At 41.6% G+C, this 6,272-nt stretch overlaps 1 protein-coding gene across 1 annotated transcript in view; it reads right to left on the minus strand.

Annotated features, from left to right (window-relative positions):
• Positions 1-6,272, minus strand: part of GINM1 (glycosylated integral membrane protein 1) — a 27,972-nt gene that overhangs the window by 2,997 nt on the left and 18,703 nt on the right. The gene's annotated exons all lie outside the window — the stretch shown is intronic.

Raw genomic sequence — 6,272 nt, forward strand, 5'->3', positions numbered from 1 at the left:
AAAAAAAAAAAAAAAAAAAAAAAAAAAAAAAAAAGAAATAAATAAATTAATTAATTTAAAGAAAATATAATGGCTAGGCACAGTGGTTCATGCCCTTAGTAATCCCAGCACCTTTGGAGTGGGCCTACTGCTTGGGCCCAAGGAGTTCAGCCTGAGAAACATAGTGAGACCCTGTCTCTACGCAAAATAAAGTTAAAAAAAAAATGGCTGGGCAAAGAGGCTTAGGCTGGGCACGGTGGCTCACACATGCAATCCCAGCACTTTGGGAGGCAAGGCAGGTGGACCGCTTGAGGTCAGGAGTTCGAGACCAGCCTGACCAACATGGTGAAACCCATCTCTACTAAAAATACAAAAATTGGCCAGGCATGGTGGCAGGCGTCTGTTATCTCAAGCTATTCAGGAGGCTGAGGCATGAGAATTGCTTGAAACCAGGAGGTGGAGGTTGCAGCAAGCCAAGACCACACCACTGCACTCCAGCCTGGGCAACAGAGCAAACTCTGTCTCAACAACAACAAAAATTAGCCAGGCATGGTGGCAAGTGCCTGTAGTCCCAGCTACTTGGGTGGCTGAGGCAGGAGGATCGCTTGAACCCAGGAGGTCAAGGCTGCAGTGGACCTTGATAACACTGCTACTGTACTCCAGCCTCAGCAACAGAACAAAACCCTGTCTTTAAAAAACAAACAAACAAAAAAAGCCTCATAATTTTAAGATAGGAAAGTCTGGCCTACTTAGTAGGCAAAATAAAAACCCTAGATGCCATAAATAACATGAATTGCTTAGACTTAGAATTTAAAGCTTTTGTATGATATGAGATACCATAAATGAGCAAAACACAAATGATAGGCTGGGATTAGTAAAAAAAATCTGCAATGTGCATTATATATGTATAATAGACAAAAGAGCTCTTCTATAATAATAGTTACAAAATGCAACACAATTGAAAAACGTTCAAAGGCTCGAAGTAAGCAAGTCATGAGAGAATCATATATAGCCAATTATCACAAAGATGTTGAACCCACCCAGACCTAAACTAGCAAAGATGCTAGTAAGATGAAAATGCAAATTAAGATGAATTATATTTTTAGTAGCAAAACCAAAAAAGATTATCATCAGGTTGTAAGGAGTTAATTACTTGTGACCCAGTAATTTTGCTTTTAGGAATCTATTGTACATAAATACACATGTGTAAAGAAATATATGTGCAAGAATATACTAGAACATTACTGGGATTAACATGAAATTGGAAATTACCTAAATGTTAGAGGAATGGTTATGTTAAGGTATATCTATACTGTGGAACACCTGTGATATTGTGATGTGTAAGTTCCTCTGGCTTCCTGGATAGCTCCTAAAGCCCTTAAATCTCCAAAGTGGTAAGTGTCTTTTGGATGCTAATGATGACTGATGGTGGGGGTGGGGGGAGATCCTGGATAGCCTCAACCAGGGGTGCTGGTTGCCAGGGGTAGCAATCATGAGATGAGTCCCATCCCCTAACCTTGAGGAAGGGAATGGGGTACTGAAGGTTGAGTTGATCACCAGTAACCAATGATGCAATCAATCATGCCTGTGTGATGAAACCTGCAAAAAAAAAAACCCCAAAAGGACTAGATTTGGAGAGCTTCTGGATATCTGAACACACAGAGGTATGGGGCCTGGATAGAGGTGCACCTAGGGAGGGCAGGGAAGCTCTGAACCCCTCTCTCCCTTCCCATATCCTGCTCTATGCACTTCTTCCATCTGCCTGTTCATGTTTCCTTTGTAATAAACTAGTAAGTGGAAGTATTTCCCTGAGATCTGTGAGCCGCCCCAAAGACGTCCGAAGCAAATTAAGCAAACCCAAAGAGGAGGTCATGGGAACCTCTTTAACCCAGCTGGTCAGAATCACAAGTAACAATCTGGGGCTTACAACTGGCATCTGAAGCCCTTAGCCCATGGGAAATCTGACGCTATGTCCAGGTGGAAAGTATCAGAACTGAAAGAATTACAGGACACCCAGCTGGCGTCCACTGGAGAATTGGTTATTGGTGGGGAAAAATCCCCACACACGTATTGGTGCCCAATGTGAAGTACTCCAGAATGTCAGAGTAGGAAAAAACCAAAGTATTTTTCCTATTTCCTTTAGAACTATGCAGCCATAAAAAGAATAGGTGAGCTATACATAATTATGACATGTCAGTTAAAATAATATTAAGGGCTGGGCACATTTTTAATATTAAAAATAATATTAAGCCTGTAATCCCAGAACTTTGGGAAGCCAAGGTGGAAGGATTGCTTGACCCCAGGAGTTTGAGACCAGCCTGGGACAACCTGGCTCTACAAAATATAAATTTAAAAAATTAGCTGGGCATGGTGACACATACCTTAGTCCTACCTATTCAGGAGGGTGAAGTGAGAGGATCACTTGAGTCTTGGGAGACTGAGGCTGCAGTGAGCTATGAGCCACTGCACTCCAGCCTGGGTGTCAAGGTGAGACCTTGTCTCAAAAATAAGTAATAAAAAATAAAATGGAATTAAAATAACTAAGGGGACAAAAAAGAATATATGTAGTGATAAGAAAGATCTTAGGTCTATGGTTTCCAAACTGCACTGAGGTCCCTGGGTTGGTGAGCACATTCACGGCGGCACCACAGAATATTATAAATTTTCAAGAGACTTCATGTGTAATATTAGTTTGAGGTTACTTCATGGTTTTAACATTAGATTGCAAAACATTCAGTGAAGTCAGTCTTTCCAAAGCTGGGTTTTGGTGGTGCTAGATTTGGAATGTTTTTCCCCTCCAAACCTCATGTTAAAATTTAATCCCCTATGTTGGAGGTGTGGACTAATAGGAAGTGTTTGGGCCATGGTGACAGATCCCTCATGAACAGATTAATGCCCTCTCTGGAGGGGAAGGGAATGAGTTCTCATTGTTCATTACCTGGAGAGCTGGCTGTTAAAAAGAGCCTGACACCTCCCTGCTGTTCCTCTTGCTTCCTTTCTAGACATGTGATCTCTGCACATGCTGCTCCCCTTTGCCTTGCGCTGCTGCTGAGTGGAAGCAGCCTGAGGACCTCACCAGAACCCCAGCTGACGGCAGCACCATGCTTCTTGTACAGCCTACATGGTTCTTGTAGAACCATGAGCTAAATATATAAACCTCTTTTCTATATAAAGTAACCAGCCCAGGTATTACTTTATAAGCAACACAAAATGGATAACACAGTGGTTACTATGATAAAAAGCAAATACTGTACAAAACTAACACTGAACCAGAAATGAGGATGTCAGTTTCCAGCTGATGCCAAGATATGAGGTATTGTGTAGTGCTCTATAGGCACTCACATCCCATCAGTACTTCTTAAATTAGTAATTTAAGAACAAAATTGCCAGGCGCTGTGGCTCATGCCTGTAATCCCAGCACTTTGGGAGGCTAAGGCAGACGGATTACGAGGTCAGGAGATCGAGACCATCCTGGCTAACACGGTGAAACTTCGTCTCTATTTAAAATACAAAAAATTAGCTGGGCATGGTGGCGGGCGCCTGTAGTCCCAGCTACTCAGGAGGCTGAGGCAGGAGAATGGCATGAACCCAGGAGGCAGAGCTTGCAGTGAGCCGAGATTGTGCCACTGCACTCCAGCCTGGGCAACAGAGTGAGACTCTGTCTCAAAAGAAAAAAAAAACAAAATTTTAAAATCTTTAAATTTGTCTTTTGGCCTAAGTATAGGGGCATTAAAAAAAATTACTGGCACACTAAGGATACTGTAAACCAAGAAAGTTTGGGAAACCTCTGTCTTAAGTGAAAATGCAATGCAGAACAATTAAAATCTGAGTTGATAAACAATTATGACTATCTAGTATACATTTACATTAGTACATAGAATTTGGATTAAAAATGTCAACTCAAACAGTTGACAATGACTACCTCTAGGTAGAAGAATAAGAATTGAAGAACAGAGAAGAGGTATTTTCAGTTCATTGCTCTCTATAGTTCTCTATTAAATCCTTTTCTACCAGGAAGTATCTGCAGTACAACTGCAAATTTGGTTTTTCATTTTATATTGCATCTGTTCCTGCAGAGAAACCCATAACAAAACAATGGCAAAAGAAAAAGAAAAACATTACAACACCATTTTCTATGCAAGTATACATAATAAAGTTCGAAAAAAGTTTGGAACTTCCTGGCAGCCAAAGGGGAAAAAAAAATCTATTAAATTATATAATTTTTATTACAGGTCAAGCATCCCTAATCCCAAATCCAAAATGCTCCAAAATCCAAAACTTTTTTGAGTGCCAACATGATACTTAAAGAAAATGCTTGGCCAGGCACAGTGGTTCACACCTGTAATCCTAGCACTTTGGGAGGCCAAGGAGGGAGGACGGCATGAGGCCAAGAGTTCAAGACTAAACTGGCCAACATAGTGAGACCCCGTCTCTCTCTCTCTCTCTACATATATACATACACACCCACATACATGTATATATAAATATATAAAATATATACAAGTATTATATATATATTTCCATATATGCAAAGGAAATGCTCCCAAGAGCATTTTGGATTTTAGATTTGAGGATGCTCAACCAGTAAGTATAACGCAAATATTCAAAAATCCAAAAATATCTGAAATCTGAAACACTTTTGGTTCTAAGCATTTTGGATAAGGATACTTCTGTATCAGAAAGGAATGGGAATGCCAATTCTTCAGTGGAAACATAAACTAAGAGGTGGGAGGGGCAACTAATATTTCTTTACTCTGCAGGTGCTTTGCTTGCTTCATGACTTTGATTTTCAACAATCCTTCAAGTGAGGCATTATACCTGAAGAAGTCGGAGGTTCAGAAAGTAAATGTTCAAATTAGGTCTTCTTTTCCAAAAATCCTGTTATATAACAGTATAATGCAATGTAGCTAAGCCAAGAACTGTGGTCATCTGCATTGAGATTTGTTTCTGTTAAGATAATTAAAATGACTAATGGGCCAGGCGGGGTGGCTCACGCCTGCAATCCCAGCACTTTGGGAGGCCGGGGCGGGTTGGGAATTGAAGACCAGCTGGGCCAACATGGCGAAACCCCGTCTCTACTAAAAATACAAAAATTAGCCAAGCAAGGTAGTGCATGCCTGTAATCCCAGCTACTCGGGAGGCCGAGGCAGGAGAATCGCTTGAACCCAGGAGGTGGAGGATGCAGTGAGCCAAGATCGCATCATTGTACTCCAGCCTGGGTGATGGAGCAACACTCCAACTCAATAAATAAACAAATTAATTAAATAAATAAAATGACTGACTTGGGAAAATACAATAATTCATTTAAAATTTTATTATAAAATAATTTTTGACTAAAAAATATACAAAAGGAAGTCAAAGTCAGTCTCTCCACCTCTGCTCTCATTCCCATTCATTAAAGATAACTTATTTTCTCATTCCAGAAATTTTCTATGCATTTATATACACATAATACTTTTGTTTTACCTAAATGTGATCATACTGCTTTGCCACATTTCCCCCCACATAATAGATTTTGGACTTATTCAGCCAGAGAAAATCTCATTAGCCCTCACTGACAAACAGTTAAGAGGGTTTTTATTTTGCTTTTACTTTTTTTTTTTTTTTTTGAGAGGGAGTTTCGCTTGTTTCCTGGGTTCAAGCGATTCTCCTGCCTCAGCCTCCTGAGTAGCTGGGACTACAGGTGGGTGCCACATGCCCATCTAATTTTATTTTATTTTAGATGAAGTCTCACTCTCTCGCCTAGGCTGGAGTGCAGTGGTGCAATCTCGGCTCACTGCAACCTCTGCCTCCCGGGTTAAAGCGATTCTCCTGCCTCAGCCTCCTGAGTAACTGGGACTACAGGCGCCCATCACCACAGCTGACTAATTTTTGTATTTTTAGTACAGACAGGGTTTCACCATATTGGCCAGGCTGGTCTCAAACTCCTGACCTTGTGATCTGCCCACCCTGGCCTCCCAAAGTGCCACGATTACAGGCATGAGCCACCAGGTCTGGGCTAATTTTTTTTTTTTGATACGGAGTCTCGCTGTGTCTCCCAGGCTGGAGTGCAGTGGTGCGATCTCAGCTCACTGCAAGCTCCACCTCCTGGGTTCACGCCATTCTCTTGTTTCAGCCTCCCGAGTAGCTGGGACTACAGGCGCCCACCACCACGCCCGGCTATTTTTTGTATTTTTAGTAGAGACAGGGTTTCACCGTGTTAGCCAGGATGGTCTTGATCTCCTGACCTTGTGATCCGCCCACCTCGGTCTCCCAAAGTGCTGGGATTACAGGCGTGAGCCACCACGCCCAGC

The sequence above is a fragment of the Rhinopithecus bieti genome, unplaced genomic scaffold (assembly GCF_001698545.2).
Source record: "Rhinopithecus bieti isolate Rb0 unplaced genomic scaffold, ASM169854v2 scaffold_13747, whole genome shotgun sequence".
Lineage (NCBI taxonomy): Eukaryota > Metazoa > Chordata > Mammalia > Primates > Cercopithecidae > Rhinopithecus > Rhinopithecus bieti.